Below are 13,465 nucleotides of genomic sequence, written 5' to 3'. Positions count from 1 at the left end.
TGCATTTTTTGCACTTTTTTCCAGTACCAGAGTGATTTTCAATCAAGGCTATGTTAACCACATGCATGTCACATTATCTCAGGTTACTCCTTCCGATTTTAATCTTTTTTATTTTTCTTGTTGTTTTGTGCTTCTTGCAGCTGTTCCAGTACATTAGCAATATTTGGCACCGCTTTGTGATATTTTTCCGGGGATATATTCTGCAGCAGCATAGCATTGTGGGGATGTTGGTAATTCATGTTTAAACAACGGGCTCAGTGTGCAAAGATGAAGGACAAGATAAAGCTAGCCAATGTTTTTCTTTGTCTAGTCCTTCATCTTTTTGCTTTGGTTCCTTTGAATGTGACACATACCTTGTTTTGTTAAGTGTTGGCAGTTAAGCCTATAGAGAGGCTTCCTGTGTAACCTTTCATATTTTGTGTGCATCTTCTGTGTGTTCTGCTGTCATCTTTTCACACAATTTCTGAAAGTGAATGCATGCATCAACTTGCCAGCCAGAAAACGTGGTTATTGTAAATGGATAGCACTGTTTACCTCAGTTTTATGCTCGCGTCTTGTAGGATTCTAGGATTGCAACTCATACTGCTGCACCAGTTACGGTTCGAGCATCTGTAACTCTCTATTGCACCTCATACAGGGCCTCGGAAACCTTTGCATCAGAGGTCCAGTCTTGCATGATGTCTCGAAACGTTTCGCAGATGTTATTCAGCGTACAGCAGGTGCGAATCACCATTGGAGCTGTATCTAGGCTGCACACCATCGTCTTCATGCAGAACCTAAATGTTGCCTTCATTGTGTCAGACGCATTGTCCACCGCCCTTCTAGCTTTCGAAAAGTGGTAATTTAACCATTTCATGTCGGCATTCAATTGGATGCTATGGCTGACGGGTTACATTAAGTCTGCTCTGAGGGGAAACGCTTCATCTCAGGGTATTAGTGGAGGCACAGCACTGATGACAACAGCTGGAGCCTGAAATGTTGGCCCTTTAATGAACTTTGCCTGCAGGGAGTGTTGATAAATGTAGGCATTGTGGCAGCACCCTGGTGAGCCAATATTCGTGTACCAAAAGTGGAACTGGTGGCGTACGGAGGGGAGCAGCACAATGCTGTGCCTGTCAAAAAAAAAACAGCATTAACCCTTTCAGGCGCCCTTTTTTGTTTTGACTGAAATCAGTTATTTTTTTACCTAAGTAGTATATTCAGGCCTCGAGGATGGGAATTTGTTAGTTTTCAAAATTGAAAGGCCAGCACGTAAGGTTTTAAACGATGTGGAGAATTCCGTACGAAGTGTCAGATTTGATAGAAATAGTAACATCAAAATGTTCTCGTGTGTCAGGTAAACACCTTAGGGATCGTGTAATCACTTTGTGTTTCGAAGATTCGCATTACGCTCGAAATTGAGCAAAAACAATGTTTTCACTCACGGCAAAATCTGTCTGCACGAAAACGGCGGACAAAGTGCTACCTAGCTCACACTTATGTGAAATATTATTTACTGCATTTGCTACATGGTACAAAAAAGCAACTTATTTGGAACAAGGAGGGTGCTCAATTTGACTGAAATAATGAAATCACTGTTAAGTGTTCCAGTTTCTCAGAGAAAGGTGTAAGTTTGCCACTTATGCAGTTGTGTAAAAGCGCCTGTAAGAGTTAAAAGAATTCTTCACAAATCATGAACGAGCACAAGGAGTTGTGAACTAAGACTTTTGCATTAGCAAATTCGTATTGTTGCAGTGCTGCCTTTATGGCTGCAACATGTAAGCTCTACATAAGCCAAGTATAAGGTAACTGACCAGGCTTTGTAGTTGTAGTAGTCTTATGTGTTTTCCTTTGGTGGTTCCATGGGAAAATGGCACCCGTCGAGTGCACCCATCGCTTGTGGAAAATTGCAAACGGCACTGAACTCTCTAATGTGGTCGCCCATTGCGTCTGGAGAAGGCATGTTGATACACTTGTCCTTGAGTAGGCACACTATGGTGTCACAAAACTCCTGATAGATGGGGTTGAGAGTAGATCGCCCCAGGCCAAAAAGATTGGCAACAGACCTATCCTCTGTGAGGAGCACAGCTTGTGCATCTCCACTGCAACGTGCTTCTCAACAGAGATGGCCAACAGCATATTTGTGTCGATGCATTTCAGCAGGGGCCAGCAAGCTTCGACTATGCATCGCAACGGCATCACACAGAAGCTCTGTTTAGAGAACCGCTCACTGAGGTGGGGGAGGGTGTTCTCGAACCTGCCTTTGATGTGATTGTACATTCACCTGTCCTGGTGGACTGTAGATTTGCATGCAGCTGCGACACACCGCCCGTTCGTAAAAAAACAGCTGCCTTTTTACACTGTCTCTCCTCTAGCTGCCTCAATCTCGGCTTCAAGGTCAGCAGCCGCCACCGTCTTGAGAGCAGTCTGGCGTTTCTTTTTTTTCTGATAATAAACTGCACAGCTGTGAGAACAAATCTTTTGATTTTGGCGCCAACTGCTATCACAGCGTCTGGCTACAGATTTGGCTGCCACTGCCCCCGACTGCGCAGTGTCGCCGGACATCACCATGTTATGGCTGTCAATGGAAAATTTGCCGCCACCTAACACATGAGAGGGAAACTTCTCATTGAGTATTGAAAATGCCTCTGTAGCACTGGATGCTTCGAACGTGCTGGAAAATCTTAATGCAGACCGAGTTAAATGAGGATCGAAAGTGTCTGTGTGGTGGATATTGTAGCCAGGCTATTATGTGCTCTACGTAGTTGCATTTTTGGCTTGCTTTATTGCTGAGTTATGTTCATTTTTGTGGTGTCTTCCCCCTATGGTCGTTTTTTTGTGCTACCTTTTTATTCAAGTATGTATCACTAACTAGCCCAGCAAAAAGTTTTATTGATCCTAATTGGCTCTGTGGGTCAGGACTGAGTATGTTGATGTTTTGCCGTAACGTGTTTTGTGTGCCTAAAGTCAAGGTGACGCTTGCCAAGTTTTTCCTGTGGCTGTAACCAACCGAACTGCACTTCTCAGTTTCATGATCCACATTGCGGTTCAGCTGTTTTATATAGGCGGAGTTATGCTCAATGCGTGGCGACATTTTGGTCTCGTGTAGCTGTCACAGAGATTGCTTGCTGAACTTTGAAAGGGCCATCATAGTTATAGTGTGTACCTGTAGTTACGCGCATCTGTCTTCAGTTTTATTGTGTGCGTTACAGGAGTTTAGGTGTTGCTTGTTATTGGTGCCCCATAGCTTATCATGCTGAATGTAATGCTGTTTTAATAGGCTATTTTAGTGTTACTTTGTTTTTTACCATCTGCCATTAGGTCAAGTATCCCAAACAATGCATGCCTAATGGATGTACGTATGTCTGCATTCATTTAGGAGCATGCAGCATGGATCCTGCCACCACAAGAGAACTGCTGAGCTGTATAGCATTGAAAGGTGAGTCTCAGTTGCCACTACAATGTATAGTTTTAGTTTGGTATTGCATTTGGTATCGTGTGGTGCACATACGTGTCCTGCTGCTTTTTATGGCACTACCATTTGAAGGAGAGCAGTGCAAAGATTTGGGTTAAGGCATTCAGGAAATGAAGCGCAAAATTTGTAGGTTTTTTTTTTGTCTTGTGTGATGTCATGTGAAGGAAGCTTCTTAGCTTCCTTCATACGTATGTCCTGAGAAGGACCTCATGTCCTTACCATTGTTTGCTCAGTTGTTGGATGTCAGTTTTAGTGAAGAGATTGGGTCTGGGTACATGTGGATGCATTCAGAGTACGTTTGTGGCATGGTACATGCAAAGTACAGTAGCTGAGAGTTTTCTCATGTTCATATATTCCAGATTTTGTGTGAGTAGGAATAGGCTCCATTGTAAGCGAGTAATCATTATTGATATACAGGGCAGGCACAAAGGTTTAAAGCTGTGAAAATCGGTAGGGAAACAGAAATTACGTTAAACAGTCAACGCCTGGATTGTGTGTGGATTCTGGACAGAAAGCAGTGTGGGTTTTGGTTGGGCATCATTATTCAGGGTAGTGCATTGCAAATGAGTGGTAACGTGTGGTCCGGAGGTCTTTTTCACGGCATAATAGCCAGGCCTTCAACATATGATACAATGTTTGAGCCAACATTGGCTTGGGTGGCTTGTGTATGATGTCAGTGGCACCACAATGATTGGCTACATAGCACCCACCAAGCTACATTGGGGTTAGTGCTAATAAGCAGTTTGCATGAATGAAAATTCCTTCCCCACATTCCTGATTCAACATCACAGTGAATGGTGTGACACCGCTGCAAGCTATCTGTTGTGAAGTAGTGTGCCCACCCATGTACTGAAATATGCATGTTTGAGAATCCCTAGGGGGTTAAAGGAATGCAGAGCTTTGTATTACAACATGGCTCACAGTCTACTTTTGGTGAGGCATGTAAGGCATGCTGAAGCAACATAACACGACTTGGGCTGCAGGGGCAGTGCTGTGAACAGTGGCACTTGCTCAGCTGTGTATTGCTTTAGTAGGCGATAAGGCTAGTATAATGCTCTCACAGGTTCAAAGAATTGATTACACTGTTTAGTGCCATTTCTTTGTTGTACTTTGTATAAGAACTATAATCTGCTATCAAGACATGGCAATTTTTTAACGGGTATAGATTCCATACATTGTTGACGATGTGGGAGCTTTTTGTTCTGCCTGGAGTATGACCAGCGCACATTGCCTTTCTGGAGCAGCTGATGGCCCTCCGAACTCAATTACTTCGTACGCCTTATGTATTAGTCTAGTTAAGTGTTTTTGCATGGTATTCAGACTAATGATTATAATCATGGTCCAGTGAGGACCCTGAAGCAGTGGATACTTATTTGTGTTTTAGTACAGTTCATTAAGCTCATGAGGGTCTAGAGGTAGGTTCAAAACAACAGTCACCTGTAAGAGAGATAAAGGCTGTTGGTTTGGCCAGGTGAAAGTGATAAAGAATGAGAAAAACAGAAGTTATCTTCACAGCATTCTTGCTGGGACGATGACCTCACAAACTGCAAAGATCTCGTGTGCTAATGGCTTGTAGTGTTTGTTTCTGAAGTTATGTTTTACTTCTTCTGGGATTGATCTGTTATTTCATAACAGATCTCATTTCATTTCATTTCAGATCTCATTTCATTTCATTTCAGATTTCATTTCATAACAAAGAGTACCTTTTCTGTGCTATTTAGCAATATTCGTATTATTTGTAACAGTCTCAATGGTTAATAATGTCCATTGAGGACCAGAAGTTTATTTTTGGCTTGAGTGCTCAGTTAAACCTGGCTTTGCTTAGGGACAGTGAAGCTATTCTTACACCCAGTTGTACATTTTCTTCACAATTGTGTGATTCATGAGTGAGATATGGTGTAGTAGTGTTATTCATAAGAGGGCATTGCTTTTCAGTATCTATGCAGTGTTCATTTAGTGACACATGCCTTGAGGTACTTATAAGAACCTCCAATTCGATGTAACATTTGGTGCCATGTACCAGCCTCTGAACCTTTGGGCCTTATTTTTGGAGATTTTAATATTTATATTTCAGATGCACAGCAGTATTGCAGGTTTCTCTTAGAATGATTTAACATGCTTAATTTAACAACACAGTGAACCCTGTAACAGCCACTGCCAACACTTTGACCGATGATAATTTGGCAACAATGATATTAGTGCCCATGGTGATCACCAGACCTCCACATCATTGTTGTTGCTAGTCATTTCCCAGAAAGTATAAAACCAAGTTGAATTAAAGAATGCAATAAAATTGACTAATGTATTACTAGAAGGAAGATTCCTTCAAACTATACCATATGACGTGAGCATGAGTGAAAAAATTTCACCTCTGCTACATATAGTGTGGTCACCATGGTGAGCAAAAGGAATGTCACTCTTTTCTAATGCATCAAACCAAGAAAAACGCCAAAGAAGTTAGGGATAGCTTTAACAGTGTTGTTGGCTTCCCTTTAAGCCAGCATATAGAATTTTTCATGACCCTCGGGAAAGCAGGTCTTGTGGGCTGTGTATGGAGAAGTGGAGGAGCTTAATCCTCAACTCTTTTCTGTACTACGAGCATAGGCCAGTGCCCAATATGGTGGCGCCCATTGACTTCTTTTGAAACGGTCTGTATTACCTGTTGTAATTGAAGATGCGATTCTTAGCTCGGTTAGCATCTAGTTTGATAGTATTGGGTCCACCTTAGCTTGACAATATGGCCCTATAAATGACGCCCCATTTGAGCTAACCTTCATTTTGATTTTTTCCTTCAATATAATATAGCCAGGTAATTATTAAATTATTAAGTACCGTATCCCCATGCAAAAAATCGGGGCTTGATACTAGCATTGCCAAGATGATTAAACGCTCAAAATTCTTTATAGAGTGCTCATTATATCGAGACAGGGTAAAGACTGAATGTAGTTCCTATCTGTAAAAACGGACAGCATGCTGAGCTTAGTAGGTAGACATCTATTGAAATTCTAAACGTAATAATGGAATATTTGGGAAATCACTTCATAATCATATCAGAAATTTTGACTAGATGCGGTGTTTGTAACCCCGAGTATGTTTTGCGAGTATGTTTTTGCAGGCTAGTTGGTGCCTAAGCATTGTGGGTTTCTTGCGCAAAAGACACGACACAAAGGAACGAGGTAGACAGGACAAGCGCTTTCGGGAATATAGCGCTTGTCCTGTCTACCTCGTTCCTTTGTGTCGTGTCTTTTGCGCAAGAAACCCACAATGTTTGTAACCCCAGCCAACATGGGTATTTAACGCATCACTTGCCCACATTAATTGTTCTTGCTTGAACACAACTTGTTAACACTGCCCTTCATGGCAACAAGGTTGAAATAGTGATATGCTTGGATATTGAAAAGGCATTTTATACCAACAGTCAGCACATGTTATTTAATTAGGTGTATAATTATTGGTGCAGACAGAAATTATTGGACCTTTTTACAAGCTATCTTTTGATTTGTAAGCTGAGTGTTATCAGAACTGTAATTTTTCATGCACAAACATTACTTGCTAGCGTAGCCGAGGGCTCCAATTTTCAACTCATTTTCTCAGTCTTTGTAAATGATCTCCCATCTGAAACCATTCAGAAACAAAAATGTATGCTGCTGACAAGGCGTTAGCTTCATGGAGGACACAGTGCACGACTTGCAGGTTGAAGTAGGAACTGTTCGTCTAAACATTATTGTTCAAGAGCCTAATATGCAGGCTTTCTTTCAAAAAGTCTAGAGCTGCATTTAATAGCTTCGCCGTATATGTCGACCATAAAAGAATACATCGAGTCAGATCTTGTACATAACTTGCTATTATTTTCGTTCGACTTGCATTGAAAAGTGGAAGTCATGAACATAGCCTCCCCTACTTAGTATACGACTGCCAGATTCTGTTAAAGATGTGAGGGTTTCAATTTATATATTCTTTGTGTACATTGTGTTTATTCATAATAAATCTGGAGCCTTTCACTGCACCTGCCCACATAGGCCATGCTGTTTTCGTATATTAAGGGGGGGGGTACCACGGCGGCCATCTTGGACAAGACGTTAGTTCAACCACCAGGGCGGCTCCACTTGTCCGTGGAAGCGTAAAAGCGCTCCTCTGAGACGGTCTGGTCCTCCTCTCTGCGTTACCTTGACCTTCTCTTCCTCGCATTGTGGCAGAAGGAGGCGGTTAGTCACGGAAGGGGGATAAACGCCCCGACAATGACAACCGCGCTCGAACATGTTTGGCACACTCATACTGCTTTTTTTGCCCCTACGCACCCCTTTGCGGCCCTGCCATGGTGCCTAGCAATTCTTTTTTACGAGGTACTATTTCGAATGTGGAAAGTCTATATCTTTGACATTTACAGATATCATATTTTGTTTCCATTTTTTCCAGAGTTGTACACGTTGTTTTGTAGTTATTCTTTTCTCAGGACCCTGAACAATATTTTGATGACTAGCAGCGGTAGCCACGGCAAGCAATATTACAAAATAAAGCTTCGTAGGTTCCACTGGCATCCATAACAAAGGGCCACAAGACATCTATGGGCTATGGCCTTCGTAAAACAATATGGATGATGTTGAAATGGATGCAGCAGAATAGTAGATGACCTCTTGGTTTTAAAGGGCATTTGTCATGTGTGTTGTCACAGCCTTTTCTGCCGTCAGAGGCACGTGACGCTACGCAGCTGCGGGTGTCGCGTAAGACTTGTGTGCTATTGATTCCCGTTCGCCATGCAAACGTTTATTTTGCAATTCTAGGAAAAACACCTGCAGTGAAACATCAACCCGAGATTTCGAAGCATGGCGAGTGTTTTTATTGTTTACTCACACACTGCCAGTGCTATGTAGAATTCTAAGAGAAAGCTGATATGGTAACAGTAAATAAGGGAAAATGGGCAGAATAAGGCATATCAGAATGGTAGAAACATATTGCGTTCAAGTACTAATGTTGTTGGGTCAGTAGCTGCAAAGAGGAAAAAAAACCAATATCACAGTGTGTTAGCCCCCTTCATCTCCTCCCCATTCCCGATAATAGCTTGGGAGAGGTAAACTCTTTTGTGCTTCAGTCTGTGACATAGAGATGCGTTGCAAGTAATGCTGAACTTTTTTTTTCTGCCCGCGCATCCATGCATGATAACAAAGATCCCGAAAGCGCTTACGGCCGCAGCCGGCAACATTCTTTTCGTTCACTTTTTATTGCCAAATAAACCACTACCACCACCAACGCTCGAAAAACGAAAAGGAAACACTGGCTGTGAAACTTCGACTGGAGACTGCGGGACATAGCTGGCAAGAGCTAATAAGTACTCATTACAATTGCGTCGAGTTTCTCCCTACTGTGGCCTTAGCATATCATTTGCATCCATTCATTGGAACTGCATTTTGTTGCCACACGAGGCAACGTTCCTGCTTTTCTGGTATGATTAGTGATCAGCACGAAATTGTGATAATTCCAACAGTTCTGATTCCCTGCTGTCTTGTGAACACGGATGTGAGCGTGCGGCAGCATCTGTCTAGAAAATAAGCGATCGAATGTGGATATTGCACTACCCCCCCCCATCTTTTTGTACTGGCACTGTTTGTGTAGTAAATTTGTATAGTAAAAGGCTCATTTTGTCTCCATTCCGGGGAATGCGGGAAGTCAGAGCTATACACCGTGGTAGTCCTCTAGCTGATGTCCGCAAAATCAGTGGACTTTTGCTTTCACATCACCTTTCAACTGAAATCGCTTCTGCTGCTGAGGCAGTGCCCGCTCGAGTAGGAGAGCCAGGAGTATTAAGAAGGGTGAGGTGGCGTTCCTGGGCCAGACAATGGAGGAGGCGGCCGGGTTTGAGGGTTTGTGGGTAGCCCCAGAGTGTGTGAGGGGCATTAAAGTCACCACCAAAGAGGAGATGGGAGGTAGAAGAAAGAGAGTGAAGGAATTTGCCCAGAGCAGAGAATAAAGAGGAAGTGACAGGTGGGTTGTAGAAAGACAAAAGGGCGAGTGAGACGCGGGAAGAAGGGTGGTAATAGACCACACCAACTAAATATTTAAGAAGGACGGAGGGGATATCAAGTGGCTCCACGAGCACATCGCTACGTACATAAATAGACGCAAGTGGTGTGGCCGTAGTGGCATGGTAGGCGCGGTAGCCTGGGACAGTGCGGGCCGTCCGGGTCTCCTGGAGAAGGAGGAAATGGGGCAGGGAGGGGCGGGCGAGTAGATACTGGTGGAGGGGGGTCTTATTATGGCACAGATTTCGGCAGTTCCACTGCACAATCTCGAGGTCCTCGCCAAAAGCCATTATGATAGTGTAGAGGTAGAACTTCGTGAGGGTACGCGTTCCTTCTTTTTGGCCGGGGGCAGTGACTCATGCAGGGATTGGAGCGTAGAAGTGAAGGATTCTAATTGTTTGGATTGTGCTTGGAGGGTGGTAAGAATCTGCAGAACCGATGTCTCTAGCTGAACCAAGCGAGTGTGGTGTGCCTGTGTGGTGGTTTCGAGAAGATCAGCCAAAGGGGCGACCTGGGCGGTGGAGGAGGGAGTGGTGAGTGTGGCAAGGTGCTCATTTAGCTTGGTAAGCTGGGAGGTAAGAGAGGAGGTGGTTGTCTGGAGGGTTTGGGTCAAGGCGTGGATCTGTTGTTGTAGGTCATGGGAAATGCGCTGTTGCTCTCGCTGCTGGCGTTCCAGCATAGCGAGCCGGAGGTCGAAGGAGCGGCTCTCGTCAGTCAGGGATGGAGAGGGTGGTGCAGTGGAAGAGACGCTGGAAAGGGACGCTGGAACCGAGGAGCCTTTAACTTTGGCGGCGTAGGAGCCTGGTGGTGACGTGACCGGAGCTGACGGAGGTTCATGATTAGAGGAGGAGGAGGGGGTGGGTTGCGTGGCCCGGCGCAAAGCTAGGCGTCGTAGGTATGCAGCTTTGGCACACTCGCGTTGTTTACCAAGGAGAAAGGGGCAAGTGGGGTCGAGGGAGGGGTAGGTGTTTACCTGGCAATGAACGCACCAGGGCTGGGCACATACATGAGCGGAAGGGTCGGCGGGTAGAGGAGCAGCACAGCGACGGCACTTTGCCGGAACGCTGTGCTGTGGACACTGGTGGGTGCAGTGTCCAAGAGCGAGACAACGGGTGCAGGTGGGAGGCTTAGGCTTATGGGGACGGCACCGGAAGGCAACACGTTTGAAATACACAAAGTGGGGGATTACGGTTCCAGCGAAAGTTATGAGCACCGACTGAGTGGTGCCCATCATGCAAGCAGCAAGAATATCGGTGTTGAATGATTCGATATCATGCATGAGGTCATCAGGGGTGAAGTGGCCACCGACGTTATGGATGACGCCGAGGCATGAGATGGGAGGATTAGGGGCATATGTTTTAATGGTGATAGGCTTACCGTGAAGCTGAAGATGCGTGATAGAAAGCAGGAGGTGGGCGGTGAGAGGGGAATGAGTTTTTAAAAAGACGAGGCTTTGGGCTGGCTTGGCCTGAAGGGTAATCTCCGCACTGCTCTCGGAGGACAGTTGTGCAGCGGAGACGACTGCGGCGAGCACGTCGTAGAGCGGTATCTTGGGGTTGAGGGTGCCAGGGGGAAGCTGGATGCCAACTGTGATGAGCTCGGTGCGGGGCCGGGTGGCGGAGGCAGGCTTATGGCAGGCACCGATGGTGGTCCAGCCGACCTCAGAGGCCGGAATGAGATGGCCGTCGACCGGGGACGCCGTAAGGTCCATGTCTGCTGTGTCGTCAGCCTGAGCCGCAATCTGCGACGCAGGTACCAAGGTGCTGGACTTGCTGTCAGCGGGAAGTGTGGTCCGAGTAGGTGCGGCGGCACTGGCGGCGGCGACGAACGCAGTCGACTGCGATGCGTCTGTGTGCCCGAAGCTCTTGGCTTCCCTTAATGCGTGGAGTTGGCCAGCAGTGGACGCCGCGGCGGTGACGAACGCTGCCAGTTGCGTTGCGGCTGTCGATTCGGAGCTCCCAGCGTCGGTGAACGCGACGGGAATGGCCGCGGTGGTGTGGCCGGTGTTGAACACAGCCGGTTGAGACATGGCTGTAAGCGTGGTTGGAGTAGGCCCCGCGGCGGCCGCGTCGGAAGAAGTTGACACCGGCGAGGTATGGGTGGGTCTCGGCTTCAGGGGCTTGTTGAGGCGCTGCATGCCAGAGGTGCAGGCGCGGCGCGTTAGGGTTAGTGAGGCGCCGCGCCGCAGCAGATTTTTGGAGGCGCTTGGAGCGCCAGCTCGACAGCGGGCCGTGATGCCAATGGTGTCCACGTGGTGCGGATGTCTTCCTGACGTGATGGAGTGTAAATCCAGGGGCGGGCAAGGCCCTGGACCAGGCCAGGGGCAGGTGAAAAACGGAGCACGATAGTCAGCCAGCTAACCAGTGCGGCGCCACCTAGCGGATCGACTGATAGTGTTTAGTGTTGCCCTCATCAAGAATAGCATTCTTCACCCTGTCGGAACAAACACCAATTTTCTGCACTCTTCAAAATGCAGTGTTGTACATGTTGACAAGCAATTCAATTTTTCCACCTCTTCTTTCTAGTTGCAGTCATTTTTATTCTGTTTCATAATATCTTTCTGTATAGTTTATTTTGCTCTGCAGAACCTGCATAGCTTCTTGGCTATAAATTCAAGGAAAGGTGTTTGTTCAAAGACAGTCGGTGTCAGGTGCTCATTTACTGTTTTTAAGCAAATGCGCTCATATGTTTCTCTGTAGTTCCTATATACTGTTGTTACCTTAGAAGTAATTTTTGTGTGCATGTACTACTTGTCTCTGAGAATGAATTCTTTCAGTTGTCATGTGCTGATCTCCATTTTTCGTACCCCAGGCATCGGGAAGCATCTCAGTTCATCTGTTGGAGTGCTGTTGACTCAAGTCAGCAACATTGGTACTGACAACTTATTCAGGTGCGGCAAATGTATTGCTGTCACTTTTATGCATTATAGCCCAGAATGTAAGGTTCAATTCTTTTCAAAGGAGTATTTTGAGGGCATTTTGTTTTGGTGTTGCATTTAGTGTGGAGGTGAGAGGAGCCATTTAATCCATGAACATTTTCCGCAGCAGTGGCCTAGTCGTCTGAGCGTCCGCCTCGCATGCGGGAGGTTCGGGGTTCGATCCCCAGTGTCGCCGGGTGACCACCGGTGATACGGTGGGTACCAGCTCTCCCCTGGTCTGGTGCTCGGCTTCTTCAAGGGTGAATTGCGTGGGAAATGGGTCTTTGAGTATCGAAGAAAAAACCTTGTGTCTTGGCACTCTTTGGTCGCCGATGTATTTCACCCTGAAAATTCATCATCATCATCAATACGTGAACATTTAGGTCTTGCTGCGTTCTCGTAGTGATTGACTAGTTATTCCTCTTTGCTACAGTCTCTATAGGTAAAGTTCTAGAGCTGGTAAACTTAATCCGAATGCTCTAGCACATAGCTCGCACTGACATTAGCTGTGGAGTGGGTACATACATTCGTTTCTTAGGAAAAGTAAATCTGAACATAGGACTAATAAGCATGCTTACTCAACTATCATGATGAAGTTGTGAGCTCTAAATTACAAAAATAACCACGTGCATAGAAAATATATGTAGTGCTCCTGAACAGTTTGCCCTTATTTTGTACTACCCACGTGAGTAAAAAAAAGCTTAAGTAAACAACCTTATGTCAGTAAACAATTATTTTAAAAGTGAAATTTGTGCACGTCCTTCTAGAAATGGACTTGCAGTGAAAGGCAATATTTGATCCTAATTAAAAATCATATCCTGTATTAGTATAGCCTGTGGGAAGGAGTGGGTGGTTAAATATATATTTTGGCTATTGTGTATATCACTACTCTTGTACACATTTAGTGGCTGGGCTTTTCAGTTTTTATTTCTTGAAAATTTGGAGGAATTTTTTCGATGTTTATTTCAGAACGCAAGTGCCAGGTTTATTTTGGTGAATATTGTTTTCGAAAAATGCATTACTGACTTTTACGGTTATTTGATGTGCCAGTCCAACAGACATAGACATTGGCAAACT

The 13,465-nt window shown here is 45.2% G+C and overlaps 2 pseudogenes across 1 annotated transcript in view; one reads left to right on the top strand and one right to left on the bottom strand.

Annotated features, from left to right (window-relative positions):
- The window catches only part of LOC149357924 (uncharacterized), a 77,750-nt pseudogene that overhangs the window by 35,395 nt on the left and 28,890 nt on the right, over positions 1-13,465 (top strand). The gene's annotated exons all lie outside the window — the stretch shown is intronic.
- Positions 620-2,550, bottom strand: LOC149357925 (uncharacterized; annotated as a pseudogene).

The sequence above is a fragment of the Amblyomma mixtum genome, chromosome 3 (assembly GCF_055824585.1).
Source record: "Amblyomma mixtum isolate Tamu chromosome 3, ASM5582458v1, whole genome shotgun sequence".
NCBI lineage: Eukaryota > Metazoa > Arthropoda > Arachnida > Ixodida > Ixodidae > Amblyomma > Amblyomma mixtum.
Note: the sequence above shows the minus strand (reverse complement) of the source record. Positions and strands in the feature narration are given on the sequence as shown.